General features: G+C 43.8%; 1 protein-coding gene across 2 annotated transcripts in view; it reads right to left on the bottom strand.

Annotated features, from left to right (window-relative positions):
- Positions 1-15,774, bottom strand: part of LOC306914901 (uncharacterized protein) — a 95,164-nt gene extending 79,390 nt beyond the window's left edge. For both annotated transcript variants that reach the window (XM_079492134.1, XM_079492135.1), the window contains exon 1: positions 15,649-15,774. The gene's annotated coding sequence lies outside the window, so the exon portion shown is untranslated. The remainder of the gene's footprint in view (positions 1-15,648) is intronic.
- Between the last annotated feature and the right edge of the window lie 1,114 nt (positions 15,775-16,888).

The raw sequence follows: 16,888 nt of genomic DNA, 5'->3' as shown, positions 1-16,888 counted from the left end.
ACCCATGCAGCTCTTTATGGCCAGGTCCCTGCAGCCGTATGACATGCTGTTGACTTAAGAGGAAAGAGTATGAGGATTAGTGCTGCAAAATAACCGAAAAAAGTCTAGATTCAGACACCTATGAGATCTCATTTCTAAATTTGAGAAAGAATAGTGCAGCACTGCACTGCACGGCTGTCCAATTCATTTGAATTACTCTAATGATTTTGCTACGAGACTTTAACCCATTCTGGACGGGAACCCGTTTTGGTGTTTTAACTAAGCATTATTTAGCTATTGAAAAATAGCAGATCTACAAGCTCATAGCCCGCCACCGAGTGGCGCGCTACGAGCTTGTAGATCTGCTATTTTTGAAAAATCGTGAAAATGTGGCACAAATCTTGGTTTAAGAGAGGTTTAAGTCTAGCACTTTGATGTTGTCTGTTTAAAGCCACCGTAGGTGCACTCTAGGTGCCACATTTTGAATGTAATAATGTTCAGCAACTACAGACTGAAGACAATAAATATTTTCATGGAAGAAATGAGAATTGCGTGAGAATCGTGATCTCAATGCTTGTGGAAGGAAAATCGAGATTTGCATTTGAGCAAGAATCGTGCAGCACTAACGAGGATATAGCCTACTTTAGCCGATTTTCTTCTTCTGACCAAATCCCCAACCCGCCTCTCACAATGTCTCAAACAGTCCGATTTGAATAAGCATCCTTTCAGCCACAAGCTGACGCCCTGAGACCAGAGCAGTCCCTTTAAACAACATGGGTGAGTCATCCTTTATTCCCCTCGTCGTGGGACTGTTATCTGAGGTACACACACACACACACACACACACACACACACACACACACACACACACACACACACACACACACACACACACACACACACACACACACACACACACACACACACACACACACACACACACACAGAGTAAACCAGGTGAACGCAAAAACCATCCTCCCCTCGCTACCCTGAAGCCAATCAAACTCCACCAGGGCTAAATGGCTAATGCAGGTGTTGTTTATGATTCAAATCACACAGATAATTAAACCCCAGTGTGTGTGTGTGTGTGTGTGTGTGTGTGTGTGTGTGTGTGTGTGTGTGTGTGTACTACTGCATTATGTGTGCAGGTCTAATATTAGTCCCCTAGATATGGCGCTGAGGGCGCCGCTCGTGCTAATAATAGCTCCCTATGCTCGTTTGCTGCTGGCCTAGCTGGCGCGCTGCTGCACTAGCGGCTATGATTTCAACCAGCATGATACGTTGTGAAGTGTAGCCAGTGACAGATCAAAGTGCAGGAAAGAGAGGGGGCTTTGAATTTTCGTTTTCATGTCATATGAAAGCAGGGAATCATAGCTTCAAATTGACATATTGGTTGTTCAGTTCGACCCACCAGTTTTGGAGATATGGCTTATAGAGTAATGTCTTGCAGAGAAACAGCGAGTTGAGAAAACAGGCTTGAAAGGTTCACTTCTGTGGTCTCTAACATTACACCTAGCTAGCTACATGTTTAGGCATTTATTTCATATTTACATGTCGATTTCAGCTCTGACACTTATTTCAGACATGCTCTAGTGAAGAGTCTGCCTGTGCTATTAACTCATTTTGAAAAGAAAAAAATACGTTTTTCTCCTCTGGTGAAAAGCTGGAATTTGCGCGATGGAAGGCTCTCAGTCAAATCTAGTCACAAATGTATGAGAAGAGATAGCTGGTCATATCCATAACTTCAGATGAACCTTCCACTCCCATAGGCCAAAGCCCCAAAGAGCCTATTGATTGCTCTAACACAGATCTGGCCATCTTAATTTGACACGATTGCGTACTTTGCTGTTGTACTGAATCATAATTAAACAGGAACTGACTAAATGATGGTGTAGTCGGAATGAAAGAGGCGAGCTGAGAGGCAAGTCATTTTACAGTATGAATAGGACTTTGCGTGGATGAAAATGCAAGGCCATCTCTCTCACGCTCTCTCATTCTCTCGGTCTCTTACATTGCCATTAAAGACACATACAGACAATGACTGGGGTCCTCTGACTCATGCAGTGGCAGGGACGTAATACTAATAACGTGGACGTGTGTGTGTGTGTGTGTGTGTGTGTGTGTGTGAGAGAGAGAGAGAGAGAGAGTCAGTGAGTGCACTGTAAGTGAAATATAGTCAGACACAGTAACAAGATGAGGGAGACATTGTGGAGAGTCGAGGAGATATTTCTCGTGACCTTGAGCCTATAGACATACTGAATTTATTCAAATGTAAAGTATTCTCATTGACCATAATATTAATAACCAAGCGACATTTAAAAGTAAACATCATTTTTACAGCACAGCAGCACAATATTATTCACCTATTGATTGAAAGAGCATCACTAGTGATATTGATGAGTGGATCGTGTTTCATTCCATTTGTGGGCAACAGTGAAAGTGCATAGTCTGCATAAAGGCCACCGCACGCACGCACGCACGCACGCACGCAAGCACGCACGCACGCACGCACGCACGCACGCACGCACACCCGCACCCCCCCACACACCCCCCCACACACCCCCCCACACCCCAACACACACAGACAGACAGACAGACAGACAGACAGACAGACAGACAGACAGACAGACAGACAGACAGACAGACAGACAGACAGACAGACAGACAGACAGACAGACAGACACAATTCTAGACGGCTCACCCGCTACAGAGCCAAGCCATGAAAAGAGACAGAGAGAGTGAAGTACAGCCGGTAGAGGCAGCAAGAAAGAGCGAGGTTGTTCAGCAGCCAAGGAGCTATTTCACAAATATCCTCAAATGTGCTCCATTGTTATTTGACTCCCCGTAGGCTGAAACTATTTGTCTGGCATTCGTCCCCTCGTCATCATCACACACACACATGATAAAATCAGCCAGGCTCTCAGAGGGACCTGCTGAGACGTGACCAACACAGGACTCAATTCAGATATCACAACAGCATGGAGGACGAGTCTGGAACACTTCCAAAAGAATCGGGTGCTGGGAGAACAAATGTCCCACAAGGCATCTATCCACCCACAAACCGTATGTACAAATGCTCGCGTCTAGGAGACCAAAAAAGGCACATGGAGAGGGACTCTGAGGAAAGTGCACTGTGTTACATTTACAGACAGGATTTGACTGCATAGTGTACTGTGTACCAATACTTCTTCCCCCATTCAGTGACTGTATTCAACGGTTTCAACCCAACTAACAGTGCCTGCTGCAGGCAGGGGTCATGCATGTACTTCTGATGGACAGCAGCTTAACTGACTGGACATGTTTCTAACCTGAGAGAACAAAAGGCGACAGATAGGCGACATCTTAAGATTATGACTATGGGGAAAGTAATACTAAACGTTATATTATATCATGAGTCTGATGATAGTAGTCTGCGCGTCACACACACACACACACACACACACACACACACACACACACACACACACACACACACACACACACACACACACACACAGGGGTTTAATTATCTGTGTGATTTGAATCATAAACAACACCTGCATTAGCCCTGGTGGAGGGCATACACACACACAGTCAAAACACTGCCCTCTCTTACTGCAATATGTTTTGCTTGTATAAGAAATGTATTTCTGTGTCTTAAAACGTGTTTTGAGCACCTTTGTGTCGACGCATCGTGTGCGGTCTGTTCAGGAGTGTCTCTCTTCATAGTAGGTCGTTGCCTCGCTAAAAAAATATTATTACATTTCACTCAGTAACATCGCGTCTACTAAAACGTCTTTAGAAGTTAAAGTCATTCAGATTCAGTCAGGCCACTGCAGGACTTGAGCCGTAAATGGTGTCTGTCTCTGCACATTGATTGATTGACAGCGCACATCTGTAGAAGTGCGCTTGTTAAGTATATACTGTTTGCTCATGTCTCGTGTGATGTGAACAGCTGTATCATAGCCTCCATTCAGTTGTCTGATAACGGTTTCACTTTTGAATGATAGCATTGTTGATCACAGGACATAACAGAAAACAAGAGAGAAATGACATGCAGTGACATGCCTGCACATACAGGTTAGGCACAGAAATGCAAGCCTCTCGCTGTACACAGTTGAAGTCCTCAATGTTCATTTACTGTTACATTTAATGTTCCGAGACTGTAAACATGGACCTAAATGTTCTACTGTTACACTCGCAGAGGTAAGGCTTAGGGTTAAATTAACATGCAATTACTGTGCGCACACACCCTCTCGGAGATGTACTGTCAACCAAGTGTATACAAACAAGCACACACACACACGTGTGCTCACATTCACACGCATTGACGTGCAGATGCATGATATGCAGTTTATTCCCACGTCAGCCGGTAATTAGTCATACAACATGACATGCTCATCCACATTCTCTGATCCTCAGTAATGTCAGTAATTCCTTATCTGCGGAGGACGCGAGCAGAGAAAGCAAACGCTATCAGTTACATCTTCCCCACAGTCCACACACACACACTCTCTCTCTTTCTCAATCTCTCTCTCTCTCTCTCTCACACACACACACACACACACACACACACACACACACACACACACACACACACAGTCAAAACACTCTAGCTGTCCTCTCTTACTCTTGTGCCTTGTTCTGTACTCCTGTAGTATCTCAGACTCACCTCATCCACACACTGGATTCACACCTCCTCCCACATTAGTCTTCCTCTGTTCCCTCCTTCCTTTCACTGTCCCTCTTTCTCGCCCTCCTTCCTTCCTTCCTTGCCTCCTGCCTACAGCAGAGCGTTCAGCATTAAGACCTGCCTGGCCACTATACTGTCGTCTCCCTCTACTGGGAGACCAGCACCAGACCACACCACACCCACACTCAGCTTCACTCCCAACCAATTAGGAAGCTTGTGTTGGCAAATCCCGCCTCTTCTCCAGTCCTCACTTTCCCTCCCTTGCGAGTGAGCGCGCGCACACACACACACACACACACGCACACACGCACACACACACACACACACACACACACACACACACACACACACACACACACACACACACACACAGACAGACAGACAGACAGACAGACAGAGAGAGAGAGAGTACTACAGTTAGAGTTAGTAGTGGTCTGTGTGACAGACAAGCGGTCGTTTAAAGACAAGATTTGTTGGCAGGACTTGACCACCATATTTCACAAGTAGTTGCACTTGGCAGCACTGCACACAGTAAAGTCCTCAGTGTTACTTTAACTCTGAGAGGGCAAAAATGGACCCAAAGACTGAGGGTTTTACTGTGAACATGCTGTACAATGCAGCCTGTTGGTGTAATGGCCTTATTGTCTCCACCAGGCCGAAGGCATGGGGAGAGAGTATGTTTTGCACTCCGTCCGTGTGTGTGTGTGTCCGTCCGTCCGTCCGTCCTTCCGTCCGTCCGTTACCAGCTAATCTCCGGCACCGTTAACCCGGTCGATGCCAAACTTTGCACACACACTCCCTGGATGCCAACGATGAACCTCTGCGCCGCATTTTCCAGAACGGCCTGTTATAGCGCCACCATGAGGCAGCTTTTCACATTGTTTACCTAAAACTGCACCGATCTGCGTGAAACGTTGCATGCACACTCCCTAGAGGCCAAGGACAAACCTTTGACCTGCATTTTCCGCATCTGCCTTTTATAGCGCCACCAGGAGGCCGACTTTTGTAAAACACATTTTTGGATATTACTCCTCCAGATTCTGTCCAAAAAAATCTCACAAATCGTTACACAGTATCTCTATGGTCATGTGCTCAAGTCGGATCTGTCCGATATTTCATATTCCATCCTAATTGGCTATAATTGGCTTTCACAGTTTGCAAGATTGGCCCGTTTTGAACAAAAGCCTCAAATCATGAACGCAGCATGCAATTTACGTGAAATCTTTCACACATTTTCTTACTAGGCTGAGGAATATATCCCACCCTTTTCACATTGGCCTGTTATAGCGCCACCAACAGGTTGATTTTTGCAAAACACATTTTTGAAACAAAATGCCTCAAATCATCCAATTGCCATCAAAGGCAAACATATTACTTATTTATATTACTCCTAAACATTTTGCCAAACATCTCACACAGTCCTATCCTCCTGGTGGAGACCTGTGCCCAGAAGGGCACTTTTTCTAGTTGTGCCATGTCGTCACTACAGCATATGAACACAGCTTGTTTTATTAATTCAGCATAAAGTACTGTGTACAGTGTAGCAGTACTAAAAATAGGACTGTAGGACGTAAAGTCAAAAATAGCATCTCTGGGAAGACAAACGAGAAATGTAGCAGATGATGTCTGTTGTCTGAGGACTCCGGCTAAAGTAACAGCATCTAAAAGCATTTCTCAAACCCTGAAATCACCGGGGGAAAACAAATGAACTGGTAACAGCACACTTTCACTCCCTTGAAATATTAAGATGAATTGCTGCAAGCCTTGGATAGACCACAAAAAAATGCATGTTCACCCAGCTACAGTACAACACTTTACAGAGAGAAGCTTCCACTTGACTTGAAATTACCAGCAGACATACCCCCTGTCTATAATTAGTACAGACTATGGCATGTTTACATCGCCTCCTCCTTTTTAAAACAGGGGCTAAAGCTAGCCCCTTTTGGGACCCTCGGTTACCTTTTCTGTTATTTTTTTTCCACTGCACTCCCTCAGGTCGTCGATGACGCACATGCCGTCATTTGTTGGTCGGTAGAACGGTTCTCGAGATACAGTACGTGGATTACAAACGTACGCACAGAGATTCCCTGCGTTTATTATAAGATTGGGTTTGGATGTTGGCTTAATTCCTCGCATCTGTCCAGTAACTGACAAGTGACAATACCAATCAATTTGCTCAATTCATACGTTTATTTGGACGGGACAGTACATATTCCTGAACAGAATGCCGTGCAAATACACCAGATTTAGCAAGAATGCTAATTTCCATTTTTAGTCCCCATACAGAAAACAAGCAAAACAAGCAAAAAGGATCTATTTTATATAGCACATTACAAAAGGGTGCAAACATGAGGTACAAAAAACACAGTAAAAAAAAAGGCCTAGTTTTGAGCTTTTGACCTAAAATACAAGCTCATGAACAGAGCACAAACAGTTCTCTGCAGTTCAGTTGTGCACTGCCATATTTACAGTAGTACCCAACAGAACAAACAGGAATTGTGCTCACGTCTAGTCTGACATGAACTTGAAGATTTAGAGACTATGTAGTTTGTGTAAGTAGTACTTGAGATTACATTTTGATCATAAGACCATTTTATAATAGACAGCCAGACACATCAACTATCTGGATGCAGACAGATGGACATTGTCAGCAGTGCAGAGGCAAACAGACTGAAAGGCATAGACATGCGGTATATACAGTTATATACTGGGATTCATCCGTCTCTACTTGTCTGCCTTTCTGCACTGATTTACGCACTGATCTACGTCCATCAATCATTAGCTAGTTTATCTGTCTCAATGTCTGTCTGTCTGGGTGATGTCTAAATGTCTATAGCAGAGTGAGTGTACAACAGACACCAGGTCCACCTGGAGCCGCCCACAGACTTAGAACCAACGATAAACTGTGGCATTCATAACCATAACTTTCCCCTAAAATGCTCTTCAGTAACACGTGCTGTGCACTGTCAGAGAGCCTCAATTGGGTATTGGTGATACTGAAGAAAAGGTGGCCATTCCGAGCACTCAAAAAGGTGTAAAATTGAGGAGAGGGTGGATATAAAATCAAGGTACTTTATAAGTTTAAAAAGCCAACATGTTTCGAGTCGCAAAGGAGTCTTCATCAGGGCAGGTATGGTGATGACCGTACTACTACTGCTGCACAGAGACAGCTAAAGAAAGAAAGCCAGGAGACTATGGATTCATGGCATTCTTACATTACAAGAGGTATTTGGACATTATTTATCAGCAACAATGTAGGCTATGTATTGAAATAAACTGCAGTTACTTTTTCTCTCCCTCTATTTCTCTCCTCACTGCTCTGGTCTCAAAAGATGCACACAGACATTGTTATATGGACAATCTGGACAATCTGGCCAAGATCATCATTAGTTAATGAGTGGACGTCAAAGCTGAGTCCCTCTGCATGATGTCATCTTTCTACCATGGTTGAACCGGTGTGTTGTGTTGAATCAAAAAGGATTTTGATTGCAAGCTGTGCGTGCAAATTGTTAACCCTCCGAGGAGCACATCTTAATCCGAATGCACTCTCTAAATAGCGGGAGCCCGACGACCCAATAATCTGACACCCATAAAGCCGACTATCCAATATTCCGACCATAGAGCCCCGTACGAACCCTATCCCCAAACCCTAACCACACGCCTCTAAATCTAAATAGCACAGCCACGGGAACTGGTGCTGAGGGTGTGGCTGAATCGCCAGGTGCTCCACCCACTCACGTCCTCACCCAGGAGGTGAGAATGACATGACAATGACATGTAGTTCTCATGCACCGCCGCTGTGTGGCAATATGGTTATGAGTATGTGATGATACATTGTAACATGTGCACATTATGATGCATGACGTCCCCGTTCCCATAAGATCCCCATTCCGCACTTCTAAATATATTCCTTTCCATAACATTCTCTGTAATCTGTTAAGCCTGATTGTTAATTCCTTCCTGATTATTATTATAATCTTTGGGTTTTTCTGCCTTTATTGACAGTAGATAGTATTTGACAGGAAAAGAGCCAGGGAATGACATGGCAGGGCTCGGGAATCAAACCCCGGGACTCACTGTCAGGCTGCATCAGAGCCTCTATGTGGTACACGCCTAAACCACTGGGGCATCGGCACCCCAGAGGTTATGATTTTACTAACAGCCTTTTTTTTGGCTGCCTACACCAGAAAGAGACAGTGGGAGAGAGAGAGAGAGTGAGAGAATAAAGTATTGTTATTGCCTGTCTTATTAAAATGTCAAAGTCTATACGTCTCTTATAGAACAACAGCCAAACTAATTCATCAGTATTTGAGTCCATGGTGTAAACGGGCACCTAGAGCATTGGTTCCAAAACATTGGGTTGTGACCCACTTCTGGTCCGCGGACCCATTTGTATGGGTCCCTTTTTTTTTTGTTACCTACTTGTTTTGAATCATTATTATTTCAAAACCTTAAAAAAACATTCCCAAAAAAACATTTTTCATGAATTAAAAACTAAATGTAATGAATTCATGAAGAAATGAAAGAAAAATCGAAGAAATTCCATAAATTAGAAAACCAATGTTTAAGAAGTAGTGAAAATATTAAAAAAGATCACACCGTGGCCTGAAGCGACGCATTGTGAGCTTGCAGATCTGCTATTTTCACTAGTTTGGGTCCAGGGTTCCCTTTTGGGTCACAAGCTAAAACGTTTGGGAACCGCTGACCTAGAGAGATTTTAGTTGAGATTTGTTTTGGGGCTCCTATGCTTTTATTTATAGGACAGTAGATTGACAGCGAATGGGGAGAGAGATGGGGAGTGACACGCAGCAAAGGTCATCGCACCCAGCGGCCCGGGCCAGAGTGTTGTTTTTTAATCACCATGGGAGGGAGGGGGTGTTGCTTGAGGTCTACACCCCCTGATAAAAACAACTTCCTGCAGCTATGCTAAATAATAAGGAAATATTTTCTCTCTCACTGTGCTGGGTTTAAGACCAGCTTGGGGCTGTGTCTAAGTGCATTAATCGCTATTAAACCTTTCTCACTGTACGTAAGATAGCAATGCCAAACCACAAACTTTAAAACTAACACCCATCAGCGCACAGATGAGCCAAGTACATTTGGCAATTACAGCGTATACAACGTGGGCGCTGGGTGTGAAAATGACGTAAGTTGTAAACATAGCAATGATAATTGCGCCGGGCCTAGCGCCATTTAGTACTAGCTGTAAAGCCGGTCTTTATGTGTGCGTGTGCGCCTGGAGGGATGCTGGTAAATCCCTCACGGTCCCAATGGCAACACCCTGATACTACATGCATCCAACATGAAGTCTCAGAGGTGCTGAGGCAAATGCCTTCTTCACTTCCCAGAGCCCAGCCTTGGGTCTTCCAGTGTGAGGGTTGTCCGCTGTGGGTGGTCTCTCTGCATCCATCTGGGTTTATTCTGTGCTGGCAAGGGGTTGATAAAGTGCCACCCAGTCCTGATGGAATACTACCTTACGGCCGTCTACCAGCTGCACCCAAAATACCACGTCAGATATTTTTTGCTAGCACAATGCATGACCAGTCCATTTACAGAGCTTGAGTCAGTTAAAGTATCAGTCTCTTGTAATTGCTCCTGCAGCTGAGTGAAGTAGTCCAACACTGACAATAGACACTGAATTTATAGTTCTGACTCAAGCTCATGGCCCAAAAGCGAGTTCCACTGGTGTTCACAGTTCTATGCTGAATATAAAGCCAGCTGGGGTGCAACGTGTCGATTCCTGGATAGAGGTCCGGTACGCCCACAAGACCATGGGCAAGTTGAGGTCCCAGTCTCTCCGTCGGTGGTCGGAGAGAATGGCGAGCTGGGTAGCTAGAGTGTGGTTAAATCACTCTACCAGCCAGTCACTCTGGGGGTGTACTAGAGACTCGGCACAGAAAACTCTCAGAACATTTCAGTGACTAGCTTCTCTGCCCTTAGCAGCACTCTTGTCCGGAACCACGTATGCCTCTAGCTAATAGTAATCCATGGCATAGTGGTTCCTATGTTGGTGAAAGGAAAGGGGCCCAGAATGTTTGGAAAAGGGCCCAGAATGTTTAGAGTTGTGCATAAAGTCTGACGGGCTATGGTTTCAGAAACGGGCCCTGGGTATAGTGTTTGAGTAGGTCCAAGACGATGATGCATGCGTCCTGGATGTCAGCCAGCCAAAACTCATGGTGTAAGGTCTTACTGCATGGCCACAGCTATCCGGAGGGACAGCATGCAGGGCCAGCTGGGCATCTTTAGCCCATAGCCCAGGGTTCCCCAATAGGCGGCCCGCGGGCCATTTGCGGCCCGCGGAGCGCCCCCTTGTGGCCCCTGGAAGAATTTTAAAAAAAAATAGATATAAATGGCATTAAATGGGGGTCAGTAGCCTATGCATGTCAAACTGGGCACCCCCTCAAGGACCACTGGTGGTCCCCGGACCACTGGTTGAGAACAGTTTTTAATTAATTAATGAAAAAATAAAAAACCCAATTTTTTGCGCGTGCGGACTCGGCCCCCAGCCTGGTTCCCTAGTCAAAATATGGCCCTTGAGGAAAATTAATTGGGGAACCCTGCCATAGCCTCTTTAGCCCTATGGAGCGAGCAACTCATCTTTTTAAATGTGCCCCATGTCTGAGACGTCGAAACAGTGGCTGTCTGTGATGGCTAATCATGTGGACAGGGCTGCTGGAAAAACATTACCTAATGCCCAGAAGATTGACAGAAGATTAACTTCAATCACACAGCGCACGCACGCACACGCACACGCACACACACACACACACACACACACACACACACACCAAATAAGAATAATAATCAATAAGTTTGGTTGGAGCATGGACAAGCAGTGGCTCAGGATGTAGAGCGGCTGTTCAATCACAGACTCCTCCTCCTGGAGCAAGACGATCCCGAAGTGCTCCTGGCAAGGAGGTTGGTGCCCTGTTTGGTTGCCTCCTCTGTCGGTGTGTGAATGTGTTTCAATTGTAGCACTTTGAGTGGTTGGGATATAGGTCCTGTATATATACCAAGACCATTCACCTTTAGCATTACAGCATTTATCATAGAGTGGCACCATATCAAGTATATACAGTAGACTACAGTAGTCACTAACCACTGTAATTTTATTTCACCATAGATGGTGAATAAACTGATGGGCTACTATCACCAGTGGAATGTCTCTGCAGTCTGCACCAAACAAACCAAGCCAGCGTTTACACCTTACAGCAGTGTCAGCACTCCTCTAGCAGATGCGGGCGAGATTTTTAAAAGCACCGCGGCATTAAGCAGCCTGTAGCACGCAGTATGGAAACAAACCGAGCTCCTTCGACCCTTGTCCTCTGTGCTATTTTCAAACCAATAACGTTAAGGACAATCGAATTAAAGGATTATGTTGATTGCTTCCACCACCATGTCAATCTTTTTTGGCCGATGCCCTCAGTAGAGTCCTACAAAGAGAAACAATGTCAGCCATTGATCAATTGGATTTTAAAATACACTTCCTCTCAAATGTTATAAAGAAGTGACAAACTGTATCAAGCAACTGATGAAAAATAATCGAGATAGGTAGGTTCCTCCCTCCCTCCCTCCCTCCCTCTCTCTCTCTCTCTCTCTACTTGCCAAGTGTATAATAAAAACACACAATTAAGACTACAAGGTTATATATATTCCATTAATCATTCCACTCAAACTCAAACTCAAACATGCTGAGTCCACAATGCAATTAAAACAGTAAACTCAAATTTAAAGTGTAAAGAAGTTACCTTGCAAGGCTTCCCGATCTGTGCAAAGTTATCTTCAATTCGTCAATTAAACCCCTCTTCGAACCATACTGTCTGTGTATATCGTGCTATTAATTACAGTTAAATAGTTTGAGGAGGACATTGTGACCATTAAGCAGCAGTCTAAATCAATTACTGGCAATGAAATGTTACTTGACAAACAACCTGTGCATGCCAAGAACAAGTGAAGCCCACATCTCCTAACTCATTCCACTGGCTCTCTCCCACAGACCAACACAAGGCCCCAAACAACAGATCAGTGTGAGGAGGCCTTTTCGGCATGTAACAAGGAGAGAGTGGCTCTTTAACAGATTTGCATTTCATTAATCACGGCAGGATCCAGGCCACTGCGAAGCTTTCCATCTGCAACACAGCCAGCACAGCGAAAGAGACCCACAGATTGGAGCAGCAGACCCCCTCATTACAGGGCAAACGCGGCAGAATTGTAAAATGCTAATGCTCACCATCATCACACAGGCGGATTATCCAGTGCTAACAGGCTCTATTCATGGCCAGCGCTCCCACCTCTCAAACGTGCACCCACTACCACCCGTCCAAAAAACATCGTTCTGAGCTCTCTCGCTGTAGGCTTGGATTGAATATGCCACGAGACAATTTGTTACAGTTCCTCTGTGCTTCCTTTAATGATACTTTCTAAATTTGAAAATTAAGCATGAAGATATTTAGTACAGTATGGGATTTAATGTTTTGGCCATCTGTCCAATCCACCTTGGACCTCCATTCATGAATCCCTTAAAAACAACCACACACACAACAACAACAAGACCCGGCAGAAAGAAAGTGATGAGAAAGACGGTATAGAGGCAGTAGTAGGTAGTTAGAAGGCCAAGTGAGAGGGCACCAAACGTGGCAGTGTGGGAAGTTCAAAAACAACTACTTTGGAAAGAGGAAAGAACAAGCTTTTCTCTGCTGCTCCATCAGCACCCGCTGGGAAGACAAGTTTGTTGGCCGACCTCTACATTGTGACAATTTATTAAGACCCCATACATGATGAACCACTCCACGATGACCTAACAGAAACGAGTAGCACCTTGAGCCACAGACTCGTCATCCCTTGACACAAGACAGATCGACTTGATCAGACCTTTGTGCTGGTAGCCATCAAGCTCCATAAACCAAGGCCCAATATGTTCTGTTCTGTTCTGTTCTGTTCTGTTCTGTACTTGGATTAGTGACTCCTGGTTTACTCTGGCACATTTGTCCATGGACTATAGGGATGTACACAAACAGATGCCTGCTTAGGTTATCTTCTGTACCATTGACAGATTCTATATTGCTCATTATTATTCACTTTTGATTAACTGTAGTCTGTGTATACTGTGTATATATTATCGTATACTGTATAAATTAGTTGGATGCCATGATGTGTATACTAGCTAATATTAATTTAACTCTGTCAGTATAAGAAAATACATAAGGGTACACTTCTACACGATTCAATTACACATTTTAGAGCGTAGCTCATTGGTGTCCCCCCCCCCCACCCAATGTTTAGTTGTTTATTTGAAAGGAATCCCATTACCTGATGCCATGGCAAACAGCTAGTCTTACTGGGGTCCATACAAAAATATGAAAAAAAAACACATTAAAGAACTATAAACTATAATTCATATGAAAACCGATTCAATTGCATTAATTCACAATACAGTTACATCAAAAATCAATATAAAACAGATTAAAACAAACACTGGTACGAAATAACTTATGGTATATAAATTAATTTAGCCTAAGGTTATTTCTCCAGCTATGGTCATCTGCATTCCAGTAAATACCGCTGGACTTTTTTCTTAGCCTTTAAGAACATATATTTTAATAGTTTAATGTCATTGTGTCAAGTGCTAAATTATTCCATGGACCAGGCAATGTTAAAGTGCCAAAGTACATTATATACAAATGTATATTTATTTATTTATGTACATTTATCCATATAAGTCTTTAACAATGCTATGGCATTGTTAAAGTTGTTACAGATTGTTACAGATGTTTGGGACATTTTTTAATGAATTAGTCAAGACTGAAACTGATCTCTGTTATCCGAGTTTGTAGAAAATGCATGAAAAACAGTGATGTTGTTTATTTAGCTGTATACACCAACATCAATGCTTCACAGTCACTTGCTGATGATTGTCGTGATGAAAATGATGAGTCCAATGCATACTAAACATTTGTAATGTCGATCTAGCAGCATGCACCATTTACTGCTGTTACTTAGCCTAGGGCAAATTGCTTTCACAGAGATGCTATACTATGTTGGTCAAGCAGATATGGAAAGGTGATGGTGTGTGTGTGTGTGTGTGTGTGTGTGTGTGTGTGTGTGTGTGTGTGTGTGTGTGTGTGTGTGTGAATGTATCTCTCTTTTCTTTGTTCGGACATTCTCTCTGGCCTGACTCTCTCCTCCCTTCCTGTGTCCAGAAGAATACGATCTGTCTTCCACCTGTATCATCCAATCACTTGTGGCCAGGAGGAGTAGGCCAGACCGGTCCCCCAGAGAGGGCACTTCATAAACAGCAACAAATGAAGACAAACCACGGTATGCTGCCCTTGGCTGTGGGGACAACTCTGCCCCTCCTGACCAGGCAAACATTTGACATGTGGATTTGTCCCCTAAGCTGCAAAGCAGAACTCTGCAGTATCATTTATCATCAGCAGCATTCTATGAATGTATGTGCAGCAATGTGTGTAGCAGCAGGTGAGTCCATCAGTTTTCGATTTGGTTATCCAATTTAGCAATATGACTTTGTTACACAGGTGTCGATAATACAGGTGGTGCTCAGTTACAGAGGGCCTTCAAATATAGAAAGACATTAAAAACCTCTCTCTTTCTCTCTCACACACACAACACACACACAACAGGCTACATATATCGCTCCCTATGCCAACTTTTCGAGCCAAGGGCAAAACTTAACACAAGCTATGTAAAGCTATCGGTGGTGTTGCATGAAGATGAGTTTTATGGCAGTAGACAGTGTTTGGCAAGGATTCCCATTCATAGTATATGACCTCTTTAGAGGTTGCCTGTCCTACAGGTTTATCATGACGATGGCCGCATCTTTTTTCGCAAAGCGACGTTCAATGTCTCAAGTTATAGGCTATGCTCTTTCTCACTGCTGCTGATGTATCGGCGATACACACCATGGCAAGTCGCTATAAGCTAAACCTAAAAACACGAATCCCCCTTTAAATAACAGGATGGCTATAGTTTATACTTACCAAATCAGTTGTTATCCGTGCTGGCTGACTGTGTCCACATGTATACAACATCCCTGTCGGGGTGCCAGAGATGATCAGAGATGCGGTTAGCCTAGAACACGGTCTACTGCAGGCAACACGCTGATATTGCCACTGCAGTCCACATTTAGACTGATCCTGGTACGTGAGGTACGTCTGTTTCACGTCAAGTTGAAATAGACGCGATGTTGAAAGGCGACCGCGTCAACGTGTGCATGGTTCTGAAACGGACAGCTCCTCCTGAAGTTGTTACGAAGAGGAAAGATGCAGTGGAAGGTTCAACTCCAGTTTCTAGACATCATATCATAACACAATATGATAGGCTACACTCTCTCTCCCCCCGCATCTCTTCCTCACTCCCTCCCCTCCCCAAACGGCAGGAGCATGCCCATGCAGTCCCTGCTCCTCGTCAGCACTAGTTATCACCTGCAGGTATGACGAATTATAACCGTGTGGCGTCATTTAGCAAGTCTCAAAAACACACCCCGCAATGTCAAATTAATAAGTTATAAGTTGATATAGACACATGGTGCTGCACCATATATCAAAATATGTCTCATTAAAGCTATATCGTCGTCAACTCGTCACAGGTCGTTTTATGTAGTAGTCATGTTCATTCGGTTTTCCTGAGTGTCGTTCAATTACCGCTTTACCGGTATCACGTGTTGGACACTCAGTAATTAGCTAACACGTGGTTATGCAACACTGTCAACGTCATTTATTTTGGTGGGTATGGAACATAGCCAGCCCAACACATGATAATATAGTAGGCTATATTCATTTTCTTTCTGGCAGCATTCCTTTTGGTACTTACAAGCTAAAAGAATGGCAAAACCTAGGCCTACTACTATGGGCTACCATAGGCCTACCTTATGAAGTCAATTAGATCCGAATAACATAACATATCAAGCAACTTTTTGAAGCAATGCATGCTGAAATGAATTTTTTGCATTCCTCATTCTGTTCAATAATCCACTATTGTCAAATCGTGGTCATGTTTTAGTATGAAACAATCCAATAATGGTTAAAAAGACAATTAGGCTATAGCCTTGCAATATGTTTAGAGATTAGGCCACACCAGCCTGACTGATTAAATAGTGTAAATTATAAAATATCAATATTTTAAACCGTTTTTCCTGTGGGGTCCCACATGGATCAGTTCTTAATTGGTCGACTAAATTTTCCTTGTGGTGCCATCAAAAATGTATCTTACTTCCCCAAA

This window comes from Electrona antarctica (genome assembly GCF_951216825.1).
Source record: "Electrona antarctica genome assembly, chromosome: 22".
NCBI lineage: Eukaryota > Metazoa > Chordata > Actinopteri > Myctophiformes > Myctophidae > Electrona > Electrona antarctica.
The sequence above is the reverse complement of the archived record's forward strand: the minus strand, read 5'-3'. Positions and strand labels throughout refer to the sequence as shown.